The following is a 16,155-nucleotide window of genomic DNA, read 5'->3' as shown; positions in this document are numbered from 1 at the left end:
AATCATAATTAAAGTGCCAAAGTTGGCCCTGGCCAGTTGGCTCAGTGGTAAAACGTCGGCCTGGCGTGCAGAAGTCCCAGGTTCGATTCCCGGCCAAGGCACACAGGAGAAGCGCCCATCTGCTTCTCCACCCCTCCCCCTCTCCTTCCTCTCTGTCTCTCTCTTCCCCTCCCGCAGCGAGGCTCCATTGGAGCAAGGATGGCCTGGGCGCTGGGGATGGCTCCTTGGCCTCTGCCCCAGGCACTAGAGTGGCTCTGGTCATGGCAGAGCGACGCCCCGGAGGGGCAGAGCATCGCCCCCTGGTGGGCAGAGCGTCGCCCCCTGGTGGACGTGCTGGGTGGATCCCGGTTGGGCGCATGCGGGAGTCTGTCTGACTGTCTATCCCCGTTTCCAGCTTCGGAAAAATACAAAAAACAAACAAACAAACAAAAACAAAACAAAACAAAAAAACAAACAAAAAAAACCAAAACAAATACAGTGCCAAAGTTAAGAGACAAAGAAAGAATACAAAAAACTTCAAGAGAAAATCCATTAATTAACTACAGGGGATCCCCCATAAGGATGGCATCAGACTTCTCAACAGAAACATTTGAGACCAGAAGGGATTGGCAAGAAATATTCAAAGTGATGCAAAACAAGAACCTACAACCAAGACTTCTTTATCCAGAAAAGCTATCATTTAAAATTGAAGGAGAAATAAAAAGCTTCACAGACAAAAAAAATACAAAAAAACTCAAGGATTTTATTATAACCAAACTAGTACTGAAAGGAATGTTAAGGGTCCTGCTATTAAAAAGAGCAAAGGAAAAAGAAATCTAGAAAAAGAGGATTGTAGATTTAAAGAATAAAATGGCAATAAATAAATACATGTCAATAATAACCTTATATGTAGATGGATTAAGTGCTCCAATCAAAAGAGACAGAGTAGCTGCATGGATAAGAAAATAGGACCTGTACATATGCCTGTCTACAAGAGACCCACCTCAGAACAAAAGATATACATAGAGTGAAAGTAAAGGGATAGAAAAAAGTATTTCATGAAAATGGAAATTAAAAAAACTGGGGTAGTAATACTAATACTGACAACATAGACTTTAAAACAAAGGCTATAGTAAGGGATAAAAAAGTTACTACAGAATGATGAAGAGAGCAATCTAACTTGAGGATATAATCATTGTAAATATTTATGTGCCTAATATAGGAGCACCTAAATATATAAAGCAGATTTGAATCACATAAAGGGCAAGATCAACAGTAATATTATAATAGTAGGGGATTTTAATATCTTACTAACATCAATGGATAGATCCTCCAGATAGAAAATTAACAAAAAACAGCAGTCTTTAATGATACACTAGATCAACTGGATTTAATAGATCTCTTCAGAACCTTTCACCCCAAAGCAGCAGAATATATATACATTCTTTCAAGTGCTCATGATACATTCTCTAGGATAGACCATATGTAAGGACAAAAAACAAGTCTCAATAAATTTAAGAAGATTGAAATCATATCAAGAATCTTCCCTGATCACAATGGCATGAAACTAGAAATCAACTAAAATAGAAAAAGTGAAAAACTTTCAAACACTTGGAGGCTAACTAGCATGTTATTAAATAACAAATGGGTTAACAATGAGATCAAGGAAGAAATAAAAAAAAAATTCCTTGAAACAAATAAAAATGAACATACAAAAACTCAAAATTTATGGGACATGACAAAAGCAGGACTGAGAGGGAAGTTCATAGCATTACAGGCATGTCTTAAGTAGCAAGATAAAGCTCAAATAAACAACCCTGCATCTAAAAAAACAAAAAGAACAACAAATAAAGCCCAGAGGAAGTAGAAGTTAAGGAAATAATAAAGATCAGAGTAGAAATACATGTCATAGAGGCTAAAATAAATACAAAATATCAATAAACCCAACAGCTGGTTCTTTGAAAAGGTAAACAAGATTGACAAACATTTCACAAGACTCATCAAGGAAAACAGAGAGAGGGTTCAAATAAATAAAATTAGAAATGGAAAAGAAGGAGTAACAACTGACACTGCAGAAATATTTATACAAAGGATTGTAAGAAAATACTATAAAGATCTATATGCCAAAACATTGGACAACCTAGGTGAAATGGATAAATTCCTAGAAGCATACAATTTTTCCAAAATCAATGGGGAAGAATCAGAAAACCTAAACAGATTGATTACAACAAATGAAATTGAAACAGTTATCAAAACACTCCCAACAAACAAAAGTCCTGGACCAGATGGCTTCACAGGTGATTTTTACCAAATATGCAAAGAAGAACCAACACCTATCTTTCTCAAGCTATTTCAAAAAATTCAAGAAGAGGAAAGATATCCAAGCTCCTTTTATGAAGCAAGCATTATCCACATTCCAAAAACAGTAAAGACACTACAAAGAAAGAAAGCTATAGACCAATATCCCTGATGAACATAGATGCCAAATTCTCAACAAAATATTAGCACACCAAATTTAGCAATACATGAAAAAGATCATACCTCATTATCAAGTGGGATTTATTCTGGGAGGCAAAGTTGGTACAATATTTGCAAATTAATCAATGTGATTCATCACATAAACAAAAGGAAAGATAAAAATTACATGATTATATCAATAAATGCAGAAAAAGCATTTGATAAAATTCAGCACCCATTTATGATAAAAACTCTCAGCAAAGTGGGAATACAGGGAACATACCTCAACATAATAAATGCCAGCTATGACAAACCGACAGCCAACATCATACTCAATGGACAAAAATTAAAAGCAATCCCATAGAAATCAGAAACAAGGCAGGGGTGCCCCCTTTCACCACTCTTCTTCAACATAGTTCTGGAAGTCCTAGCCACAGCAATCAGACAAGAAGAAATAAATGGCATCCAAATTGGAAAAGAAGAAGTTAAACTATCATTATTTGCTGATGACATGATACTGTACGAAGAAAACCCTAAAGTCTCAGTCAAAAAAACTACTAGACCTGATAAGTGAATTCAGTAAGGTGGCAGAATATAAAACTAATATTCAGAAAACTAGTATTTTTATACACCAACAATAAACTGTCTGAAAGAAATATTAAAGAAAATAATCCCCCTCACTACTGCAACAACAACAAAAAAGTATCTAGGAGTAAATTTAACCAAGGAGGTAAAAGACTTATACTCAGAAAATTATAAGACATTGAAAAAAGAAATCAAGGAAGATACAAACAAGTGGAAGCATATACCGTGTTCATAGATAGGAAGAATAAAGATCATTAAAATGTCTATATTACCCAAATCGATCTACAGTCTCAATGCAATTCCTATTAAAGTACCAATGGCATATCTCAAAAATATAAAACAAATATTTCAAAAATTTAAACGGAATAAAAAAAGAACACAAATAGCCTCAGGAATCTTGAAAAAGAAGAATAAAGTGGGAAGTATCACACTTTCTGATATCAAATGATACCACTAGGCCATTGTACTCAAAACAGCTTTATCCTGGCATAAGAACAGGAGTACAGATCAATGAAAGAGAACAGAAAACCCTGAAATAAACCCATGCCTTTATGGTCAATTGGTATTTGACAAAGGAGGTAAGAGCATACACTGGAGTAAAGACAGTCTCTTTGATAAAAGATGTTGGGAAAATTGGACAGGTACATGCAGAAAAATGAAACTAGACCACCAACTTACACCATTCACAAAAATAAACTCAAAATGGATAAAAGACTTAAATGTAAGTTGTGAAACTATAAACACCTTGGAAGAAAACAGGCAGTAAACTCTTCAATATCTCTCATAGCAATATTTTTGCCGATTTATCTCCATGGGCAAGGGAAATAAAGGACAAAATAAACAAATGAGACTATATCAAACTAAAAAGCTCTTTCACAGCAAAAGACACCATTAATAAAATTAAAGACAACCCACATAATGGGAGAACATATTCACTATTAGGTCTGATAAGGGGTTAATAACCAAAATTTATAAAGAACTTGTAAGACTCAACACCAGTAAGGTAAACAATCCAATTAAAAAACAGGCACAAGAAGTGAATAGACACTTCTCCTAGGAGGACATACAAATGGCCAATAGCTATATGAAAAAATGTTCAATGTCATTATTCATCAGAGAAATGCAAATTAAAACCACAATGAGATACCACCTCACACCAGTCAAAATGGCACTCATTAACAAATCAATACCTAGAAGTGCTGGAGAAGGTGTGGAGAAAAGAAAACTCTCTTGCACTATTGGTGGAAATGCAGACTTGTGCAACCATTTTGGAAAACAGTTGGAGTTTCCTCAAAAAATTAAAAATGGAACTGCCTTTTGACCCAGCTATCCCACTATTAGGAATATGTCCTAATAACATATTACTGATTCAAAAGAAGATATGCAGCCCTATGTTTATTGCAGCATTGTTTACAATAGCCAAATCTAGAAACAGCCCAAGTGTCCATCAGTGGATGAGTGGATTAAAAAGCAGTGGTACATATATACACAATGGTATACTATGTGGCCAGGAAAAAGAAGGAAATCTTACCTTTTGTGATGGCATGGATAAACTTAGATATTATTATGCTAATAGGAATAAGCCAGGCAGAGAAAGACAAATATCATATGATCTCACTTATATGTGGAATCCAATGAACAATGTGAGTTTAGGAATGGAATAGAGGCATAACTACAGTTACAGGGAGCAGAGGGACAGCTGTCAGCGGGAAGGGGGAGGAGGGGATGGGGTCAGAGAAGGCAAAGAGATTAGTGAAATTATCTTTATTATATGCAGCTTAAGTGTCTGTCGCTGATAGCTTATTGGTTGCTTGCGTAACTGTACTAGCCAATGGGGTGAAGTTGCCACGGCATTCAAATAGTCCCGCCTTCTGGCATGCCACCTCACAAATTGAGGTTAAAGATTGGAGCAATTCTTATGCTGTTAAGAAGTCTTAACACCAGAAGGGGTCTTTGCAATGGTACAAGACTGGAGGTTCTCCAATTGAAAAATAATGTCATAATAGCTAAGTCTTTGACTGGCTCCTCTAAAGGTGAAATACATGTCATTCCAAGAATTGATTTGGCTCCATCTCAAACAGGGTTGCCGTTTCAATTGAGATGTAGACAATTTCCTGTAAAATTTGCCTTTGCTATGACCATCAATAAGTCTCAGGGCCAAACGCTTAAGCGTGTTGGCATTTTTTTACCTGAGCCTGCATTTGGACATGGTCAACTTTATGTTGCCTGTTCAAGAGTTTGTGAAAGAACGGATGTAAAATTAAAAATAATTGATGGTCCTCTGCAAGGTGAGCTTAAAAATGATGGAAAGATCTACACAAGAAATGTTGTGTACAAAGAGATCTTTGACATGTGAATTAACATTTTATTATTTAAATCACCTTTATTTATTGAGCTAGCGGTGGCTCTTAAGAAATGTACCGCCAGTGGTTTCCTTCATTGCATTCTACTTTAAGCAATTAAGCAAGTAGAAGGGGGAAACCCCATGGGGCAGTAAGCAAAGGGGCGTCCTCGCCGCCTGCCCTGGGTAATTCAGTTTGAATTAGCAGACAGCTTTGCACAAATCATTTTAATTACAATTTATAATATCTAGAACAGCGGTCATTTCATATGACCACCGGGCTTTCTAGTTTATACATAACAGAGATACAGGTAACAGGACAGCAAATGCCAAAGGGAAGGGGATAGAGGGGGGCAATGGGGGAAAAGTGGGTGGGGGTGAGGGAGTTATATTGAGTGGGACACTTGAATTCATGTTAATACAATAAATTAATAAAAAATTAAAAAAAAACAAAAAGATGCATCATAAAACTACACACCTGTGTTTATATTTGAAGCCTTGTTTCATTTTCATTATTATTTTTTAAATTTACAACTAACTTATAAACAGAGATGCAGACAATAATACTGTACATCAATATTTCTGGTTCTGTACCTTCTTATCAAGTTCTGAATTCCTTGTGGTTGAATTTCATGTAACAAGTTAAGGCCAATTAGTCATAAACAGAAGAATCTTATGTATATTCTAAACAGGGCCATTGATTGCTGATTTAAGACCTTTCAAAATTCTCCCTTCTTCTGGAATATTGACCTCTCCTGTCAGATTGGGTTCCTTAAAGAGCAAGGTCATCATGCAATGAATTTACAGTGTGAATTACAATAAATCTTTACTATTTTAAGTCCCTGCAATTTTACCATCAGTTCCTAGCTGCATAACCTGAGTTATCTGACAAAAATATATACCCTTGCTATTATGCTTTTAGATTTTCCAGTTTGTAGGCTAGTTCTGGTTGAATTAGAACATATATCTAACAGCCACAGTCTCCACTTCAAAAGAATAAGATATTAAATTCTGCTTCAGGATGCACAATCTAATGGCTTATTTTTATCACTTAAAGTTTCCATTCCATAGAGTGCTGTGGTTATATTAGGTGCTCATGTTCTCTCTCTCCATCTCTCAAGCCTGATTTTGGCTGCTTTTAAGATTTACTACCATCTTTAGTTCTCCATGGTTATTCTACCAGTTCACATCTTTTCTAGGACAAGAGCCTTCCTGGAAGGTCTACTTCAATGTTAGTGAGCACCACTGCCTGCCCTCACCATACCTATTCTAGACCTCTGCACCCCTAATAAGCCCAGGTTTTTGAAGTTCTGCTTTATTTTCACAGTATCCAAACTTAACAACTAGCAACCAGTCTGATTCCTGGTGATTGAAACACCTTGCTGAAAGCTTGGGTACCAACAGTGCGGAAATGGCCACTGTGCGTACAGTGCTCCCTTGCACTTGGTGCCTAGCCCACATAGCTGTGCCTCTAGGGACCATCACTTAAGCCAGATTCAATTTCCAAAGGTTGACTTCACCAAAGATCACAATCACTTTCCTCTTTCATCCTGGGTCCATATGGTAAAATGTGACCCATGATGACTCCGAAGCAAATTTGGAATGGAGAAGGGAATCCCTGATGAGTGAGTGAAGGTAGAGACCTTATTAAATCACCTAACAAGAGGAGCCACAGCAATGTCAAGAGAGATGGGAGGAGAAAGAACCTCAAGTCATGAATGATCAGAAGCAAGAGGTGGACTGGCCAATGTCCGTGCCCAGAGCCCAGCCAGGTAATCTGAGACAGGTGGCTGCACTCCTGGAGCAGGGGCTTAGAACTGTGGGCCAGGAACTCAGGAAAGATCGCAGTTCTTCAGATCTCCAGTGGATTTAGACAGAGAGGCTCTCAAGATAAAAGCAGGGTGAATTATGGAAATAAAAAAACAGATGTTCTATAAGGGAGTCCATGGCAGAAAAACTGCGTTTTTGACTCTAGTATTCCATTGTACCAATGTTTCTTAAAGTGATGACTGTGCAGCAGTTGCCTTAGCACTGCTGGGGGGGGGGGGGCTGACAATATGAGTAAATGGATTAATAATGCCTAGATAATTCAGATGAACACAAGAAGATTCTGCTGCCTACTGAGAAAGACATGACCCTCTTTATCAAGGAGCTGAAAATCAAATAGGGCAATCAGAAGTACAACAGATTATTTAAGTAAGTTGAGGATAGCAAACACATAGGTGGAAATTGAGTTTATAATACACTTAAAGGAGAAAATAATTTCAAGGAGCATTCTTTTTTTTTGAAGCTGTTAGGATTCAACATACAGAGAGAGAAAAAAAGGTCAAATTTGAGAAAAAAACAGTTAAGTAAAGCAAGCTTTAATTAGTGAAGCAAGATTGTTACAGGAACACAGCAGAAGAAATATTTGTTCTAAATTAAGGAAATATGTTAAATTTTTATTAAAAAGAATACTTAAGTCAGCAAACTTCTTAGAGGAGGATATTGTGGGAAAGGAAAGATATTCTTTTTTTTTTTTGTATTTTTCTGAAGCTGGAAATGGGGAGAGACAGTCAGACAGACTCCCGCATGCGCCCGACTGGGATCCACCCAGCACGCCCACCAGGGGCGACGCTCTGCCCACCAGAGGGCGATGCTCTGCCCCTCCGGGGCGTCGCTCTGCCACGACCAGAGCCACTCTAGTGCCTGGGGCAGAGGCCAAGGAGCCATCCCCAGCGCCCGGGCCATCTTTGCTCCAATGGAGCCTTGGCTGCGGGAGGGGAAGAGAGAGACAGAGAGGAAGGGGGGGGGGTGGAGAAGCAAATGGGCGCTTCTCCTATGTGCCCTGGCTGGGAATCGAACCCGGGTCCCCCACACGCCAGGCCGACGCTCTACCGCTGAGCCAACCGGCCAGGGAGGAAAGATATTCTAAGAGGAAGAAAGGATATAATTGCAGACACATGGGTGGGAGGAAGCAGCACAAGTGTTCCCTCCTACGCCAGTGGCTCCCAAAAGTTGTTTCACAGAGTTAAGCCATGCTTACTTCCGGTACTAGCTAATTAGAAGTCTCCTGGGTTCCGGGAGTGAGGGTTTTAGCTTAGAAGATGAAGTGGTCCCAGAGAATTATGATTTTGAAAGCCTCCCCATACCCATCAGAAGTCTCTGTTGCAAGGACTAGAATCTATTCCAAAGGCATTAAGAAGAAATGGATTTGATAATCTTATTTAGAGGTAGCCAAAAAATAAAATGACAGCCAAAAAAATAAAACAACCCAAGTGCCTAACAACTGTTATATGAATAAACAGAAAGCCATGCAATGGAATACTACTGAGCAAGAAAAAGAGCCAAAGTACTGATATATATGCGCTGACATGGAGACACTTCGCAACATTATGTCAGTGTAAAAAGCCAGGTGCAAAGGCCACAGATTACATAACCGCATTTACGCGAAATAACCAGAACAGGCAAATTTATGATCTATCAAGAAAGAAAATTAATAGTTGCTTATACTATGAATTCTGTTTATTCTAAGATTAGAACCAGAATTAACTGTAAATAGACACGGGATATTTTTTAGGTGATAGAAGTATTTTAAAACTGGATTGTGATGACTGATGCACATCTCTGTGAACTTATAAAAAGATCATTGAATTGTACAATTAAAAGGGTGAATATTATTGTATGTAAATTATACTTCAAAAACTTTTAAAAATGCACTGTATACTCACAGCTTTGCAACTCAAAGAGCACCTACATAAAGACCCCAAACATAGCAAAGATCTGCTGCCCTGGACACCACAGTGGCAACAGCACCATGCCTCACTGGCACCTGTGGTACTCTGACATCTCTTTCTAACTTGCCTCTCCAAAACCCTAATTGAGAATCTAGGGTGGGTGTGGTGGTTGGCAACTCCTAGGTCATGTGCTTATGCAATTGCAGCAAGGGAGGCTGGGAAAGTGAGTGTCTGGCATTGACCGCTGCCATGTTGGCAAGCAGTATCTGTGTCCAGGCAAAGCTCATCTGTGGGAAATCTAATCATAGGACAAATACTTAGGAGTGAGGCAACCAAGCACATTATGAGATTCTAATAGACAGCCAGCTTCAGAGACCAGCATACCATGCATACTATAAGATCCTCTAAGGGTGTATCTTCTGATATTTGAGTTTTTACCCAAGAGGCCTACTGTGTTTGGAACATAGCTAGAAGGAGGGGCACTAGGGGAAAGGTGAAGAGCATGTAGCAATTACTTGCAACCTTTATGAGTGGTGAGATAGTCTACAAATAGTATGCCTGTGGCCTCTCTTATTAGCACCTGCTTAAATTTCATGCAAGAATGGTGCAGACCTACATAAGGATAAAGCCCAAGACCCAACACATTAGATGCTCAGCTTTTCTGGACACTCCTATCTGTTGAAAACTATGACTCAGGCAGATGGAAACATGTTGAATTTCAGAAAGCGAAATGAGAAAATTGTAAGTAAAAAAAGCACCAGATAAATAGGTAATAAAAATTCCATGCATATACAAATAAATGCTACTTTTATATTAAATTCTATAGCTTTTATGTGATACACATTTAACTATAAACGTACCTATCTAAAACTCAAGAAACACGATCATCTTTGTAGTATTAGCATTGTCATTCTTTTTAATAATAAAAGCTTTTTAGTGTGATTTTTATGTGACACCGGACTGCATTTATGACACAAACCTCTATGAATGTAAACTAGTCTGATCTTGTCTTTAATAAGCAGTGAGATAAGATGAGGAAGACGAGGTGACTGGATTTGAGATTGGGTATGATTTTGACAAGAAATAAGTGGGAAAACAGGATTCTGAGCAATGGAGTAAGTTCACGCAAATGCACCAAGAAGATGCAGAGCAAGTGAATAAATAGTAAACAGCCTTGCAGTCACATCCTCTCTGCCTTTTAAAGATCTCAAAGTAATTTCCTCTAAGTTGTCTCAAGTATCCTAAGTGCCTCCTAATGCATCCATTGTTTATATTTATTCCACTTAGTGTATATCCGGGCCACTCTGACACCTACATTCCTTATAACCTTTATTTCAAAGTGTCTGACATCCTAATTGATTTTAAATATCTAAAATAACATGCATTATTCTAGAATGGGCTGAAAGAGAGAGAAGAAATATTCATTTAAATTACCAGGCAAAGTGTATGAAATGCTTTCCTAATATAGCTGGGAAATAAAAAACCAAATTTTTCTGACTACACATGTGAAAGCACTAGAACATTCAGTAGTTACATTTAAGACTGAGAAAAGACCTATTTAAGTTAGAAATGAAAGACTTTTTAATTAAAGCAGCATGAAACATAGCTCTGCAATTTACTCTGATTGTTTTCATCATACACTCTGTCGAACTCCACGACAAATATCCTGGGGAGGTGGTGAAGCCAAGTGCTTCATTCCCTCTGCTGCGCATGGTTGCTAAGGTTCCCGTTCGTTATAATGCATTGCCTGTAAGAGTTGTCCAATTTCTCTCTCCCCTTCCCACTCTTTGAACTGCAATGATTATGAATAGGCTGGGATAATAATGCCTACTTTCCTTTCTCACTCTCTGTCCTACTTTCGAAGATAACAGTTGCTTGTTACCATCGCAAATGTGGATGCCATGTAAACAAAAGAGCTTTTCTCTGTGCCATTTATTGCATCTAAGAAGGTAGCCAGCCCCTGTACACCCAATTTTAGTCAGACTGGGGTATTTGATTGACAAGAACTGCTTTTCAAATCATACAGAATTCAGGAGATGGTGTCCAACATAAAATTGGGTATGATGCTGTTATGGCTGCTGCATATTAAAAACCAAGGCAGCTCTTAGAGCCTAGTGACCAGATAGCAAGGGGATGGGTGTGTTAATTATCTTGATCTCAGTAATCAATCATTCCACAATGGATATGTATATCAAAGCATCAATTGTATACTTTAACTATATGCAATTATATTTATCAATTATTTCTGAATAAATTTTTTAATAGCAGGGGGTAAACTAGTTTACCACTTTATGAGATGGGAAATATAAAAGTAAATACGAATTTCCCAAACATCTTCTTACTGTCTTGGGTCCCTTACACCAAAACCCTCTTGTAGCATTCACATTCTAGTTTCTATGCAGTACTTTGTGCTCCCTCCTTTTAATATTGTATGTCCTCAATACTTCTCTCTAAATTTAAATCCTATGTATTCTTTAACATTTATTTTAAAACCCAACCTTTTCATTCCACTATATTTCTTACTTCTTTAGATCTTATAGAATTTATAGATATCATATAATTTGACATGTGTTCATATGTTAGTTATGCCACTCTTTAAGAATTGTAGGTGAATTATTCTCCTCTCTTAAAACATCAATGAAACTCGGTTCTGGAAGGAACTCTGTGTTCCACTATTTTTACTCCCATGTCTAGACTCAATAAAGGAGATTCAAAATACTTGTGGATAGTTTGGTAGCTAACTTTTAAAAAATAAAAACTTATAGAATGCTAATACATTAAAGTTAAGAAGTTGAGAGAAATCTCTCAATTACTGTGTTATTTTTCTTTTGATCTCTATAATATCTCAGACAGGTAGGTGGTGCTTTAGGATCTTGTTGAACATTTCTAGTGAAAATATGTTTATTAAACATCAAGATAGTTCATTTCATTTTGGACAGCATTAAATGTTATAAAATTCTTCCTAATTATGGCCTAAGGTTCTTTTCAGTAACCTCCCTTTAATGGCTTAATCTTTCAAAAATTATTAAGTCAAAACCTTCTTTTTGTAACAGTCTTTTTCATTATTGAAATCAAATAAGTATGCACTATTAGGAGTATAATCAGAATGGAATCTACCAACAGAGAATTATATCTACAACTAAGCAACTCCAACTCATTAGCTCCAGACACAAAAACTTCAGTTCAAACCAGAAGATGCTTGTTGAGTAGCCTATTATGTCCCAGAAAGCTGTGAACCCTGTTTGTAGAGAGGAATCACATACTACTGGAGCCTGCCTCAAAACAAAAAGTAACCTTTCATGAAAAAGAAACCTTAGGCTATTTCTCAACTGAGATATGAATTTCTTTTATAAAATGTCTCCAACGCAGCCTTCATGATTTAACTTAGAAATCTTCACTGCATGAGTAACAACAATCTTGAAACAAGCAGGTACTGCAATGAAGCTATGGAATGAAAGTTAGAAGCAGCCTAAGTGTATTTAAAGTTGCCTTAGTAGATATTGATCAGCTGAACTAAACCTATGAATGATAGGGGAAACTCAAGAGTTAAAATTTTAGCTTGAGCAATAGAATAATGGTAGCTTCAGTTATAAACAATAGGCTTAATGGTTAATGCAAGTAAAAGTTTTGTTCCAGGAACTGGGATACCTGAATGAGCCAACATGACTTCAAGAGATCTGCAGGCAGTCAACTCTTGTGCTCCAGGTTTCTGCAAGCATTCCACCTTTGTGCCCCAAAGGTTCACAAGCAATCCACGTTTGCACCCATGGGGACTACAAACAAAGCCTTTGTGCTCCAGGGATGTAATGGCTGCTGACTATGATCCAATTAACTTTCCCTTGAGTTCCAAACCCCATTCCTACTCTTTTCTCTCCTCCATAAAAAGTTTGGTTGAAATGAGATGTTAAGATGCCTTTGGATACATGACTCTCATCTTCTCAGATTGCTAGCCATTTCAATAAAGTGCCCATAAAGATTCAATCCCATCTCCACTTTTTTTGGCTGAGTAGTGACAGGCAGCACAAATGCCAATATTCCCAGTTTCATTAAGAATCAAATATAAATACATTAATGAAAACAAAAAATGATGATACTAACCATATCAGAGGTAAAACTTGTTTTCACTGACTTGGGGCATATTGAGGAATATTAAAAGAATTAAAAGAGCATTGGCATGGCAGATTTGGTCTCTAAGCTTGGTTTGTTCTTAATTTACATGAGTTATTGGATACATGTGTCTCAGTTTATTCAATTATAATTTTTTTAAATGTATTTATTTATTATTGATTTTAGAGAGAAAAAAGGGGGAAGAGAGAGAGAGAAAGAGAGACACTGACTTGTTTTACCCATTCATGCATACATTGGTTGACTCCCTTACATGCCCTGATCAGGGAACCCACAACCTTGGCATATTAGGACAGTACTTGTAAAGCCAGTATCCACGGCCACTACGGGGTCCCTATCACAGTAGCCTGGCTCATGCAGGTTCGCATTGGATTCGGACAGTTGGTAAAGAAACAAAGGAGCCAAAAGCTGGTGGGCCTTCATCCTTAATCCTAGCTTGCACCCAGCGGGCAAGCAAAAAACACACACTGGGCTCCAAAACCCACTCACATTCAGTGCTCACAAAGCTACTGATTTATCCGAGTTTCCTAGAATCAAAAGTTTCTAGCTCACTAGACTTATTCTCCTCTGTTCCCCATCTCCTTCCTTCTCCCTGCACAAACTCTGCCCAAACTGGCTTCTCTCTCAGCACTCTGCCATCTTGGCTGCTTCCCCTGGCCACATGGCCTCTCTCTGCTCTCTCCTCTAATGATAATCTCAGGAACCAAGAGAGCAAGCTCCCGTTCTGCCCCCACTTTATATTGTAGCTTCACAACCTTTAATCCAATATACAAAATAGGGAAGTCTCTAATACAAAGTCACTTCTCCAAGGCATGATTGGATTGTACCACCCCACATCAAAAAGGGTGGGAAAGGCTTAATCCCAAAACCAAGCCCCAGGCTACAAGGATTCTACCTGCCCACAGAGACACACATTAATATCACCTGGGCAACGGCCTCCTCGTGGGCAGTGCCGTCTTTAACAAAGTGAGCATAATATATTTTATCTGCCCAACAATCCACCCCTATGCTCACTTTACTACCCACAATCTACACCACCGGCATCTCTGTGCATGGAAATTAGGCACATTACACAAATTACAACATGACAAATCATACAGTTTCAGCAATCACAAAGGTACACTTCACCAGTCTCTGAGCACTTTGCCCAAAGCGCAAAATGTCCTCGGCCTTCTTTCTAGCCATGGGAAAAGCTTCCTGGGGCAGGGGAGTGCTTCCAGCAAAGCCGCCCCCCACCCCCATCAGGGTATTTCACATTGTCCAAAATCTGTAAGTCCATCCAACAAAGGAGCCAATGCCCACTCCAGTCGTATTGAAGGAAATCAGTCCACGCACATGGGGCTGCAGCCACCCCCCTCATTCCTGTCATCCTGGCAGGTCTTACACTGTCCCAAAGAGGAGCACGTGGCAATGGCAGTCAGCATTTCCATCTCTGCTCCGGCGAGCATGTCCAGCCCTATCTTCCAAAATCGCAGACCTACCAGGGCTGTAGTAGGTGCTCCTTGCAGCTGGGCTCCCATTTTATGAAGACTGCGGATTGCAACTCCAGCCTGATTCTCCTCATCTTCCAAAGAGGAACTGAAAACACCAGCTCCAGCTGCCGGGCTCGAGCCCCGGGCCGCTGCTGCCTTCTGCTCCGCAGACCTTGCAGCTCCGGACCTGGCCTCAGTTTCAGCCTCAGCCTCAGCCCCGACCTCGTTCCGCTGCTGGCTCTCCACAACATCCAGGGCAAGCTGCAACTCACGAACTTGTGAATCCTCCTCCAGCAGCTGCTCCATTTCCAGGCGAATCTCGCAAACCTGGTCGGCCTCCTCCTCCAGCACTTCCTCCAGCTCCAGGGTCAGCATCTGTTTCTCCTGCGTTTGCTGCAGCTCCTTCCACTGCTCGGTTTGCAGGTCCTGGGCAGCTTCTTCCACAGAGCTCTCAGTTTTCTCACGCATGGCTGTAAAAGTCAGCCAGCCTACAATCCCCAAAAGGACAGCCATGGGGAACCCTAACACTAGCCAGTCCTGTACTCCACTGTTCAAAGGCTCCTTGCCGATCTGTATCGAATCCTGCCACAGGCTACGCCAAATGTAGAGCCAGTGGCCAGGGCCAGGGCCAGCATCAGAGCAGCCCGGCCCATGCAGGTTCGCATTGGATTCGGACAGTGTTGGGCAGATAAAATGTATTATGCTCACTTTGTTAAAGATAACACGAGGAGGCCGTCGCCCAGGTGATATTAATGTGTGTTGGGGTGGGCTAAAGGCAGGCAGAATCCTTGTAGCCTGGGGCTTGGTTTTGGGATTAAGCCTTTCCTACCCTTTTTGATGTGGGGTGGTACAATCCAATCATGCCTCAGAAAGTGACTTTGTATTAGAGACTTCCCTATTTTGTATATTGGATTAAGGGTTTGGATTTCTACACTATAAAATGGGGACGAAGCGGGAGCTTGCGCTCTTGGTTCCTTGGATGATTAGAGGAGAGAGCAGAAGGAGGCCACGTGGAGTAGGCCAGGAGAAGCAGCCAAGATGGCGGAGTGCTGAGTGAGATGCCAGTTTGTGTAGAGTTTGTATCTGGGATAAGGAAGGAGATGGGGAACTGAGGAGAATAAGGCTGGTGAGCTAGAAACCTTTGATTCTAGGAAACTCGGATAAGTCAGTGGCTTTGTGAGCACTGAATGTGAGTGGGTTTTGGAGCCCAGTGTGTATTTTTTACTTGCCTGCTGGGTGCAAGCTAGGATTAAAGACTATGGCCCACCAGTTGGTGGCTCCATTGTTTCTTTACCGACTGTCCGAATCCAATGTGAACCTGCATGGGCCGGAAGGCTGCTGTGATGGTGGCCCTGGCTTCTGGCTTTGCAGACAGTTGGTAAAGAAACAATGGAGCCAAAAACTGATAGGCCATTTTCTTTAATTCTAGCTTGCACCCGGCGGGCAAGTAAAAAATACACACTGGGCTCCAAAACCCACT

This window comes from Saccopteryx leptura, chromosome 3 (genome assembly GCF_036850995.1).
Source record: "Saccopteryx leptura isolate mSacLep1 chromosome 3, mSacLep1_pri_phased_curated, whole genome shotgun sequence".
Lineage (NCBI taxonomy): Eukaryota > Metazoa > Chordata > Mammalia > Chiroptera > Emballonuridae > Saccopteryx > Saccopteryx leptura.
The sequence above is the reverse complement of the archived record's forward strand: the minus strand, read 5'-3'. Positions refer to the sequence as shown.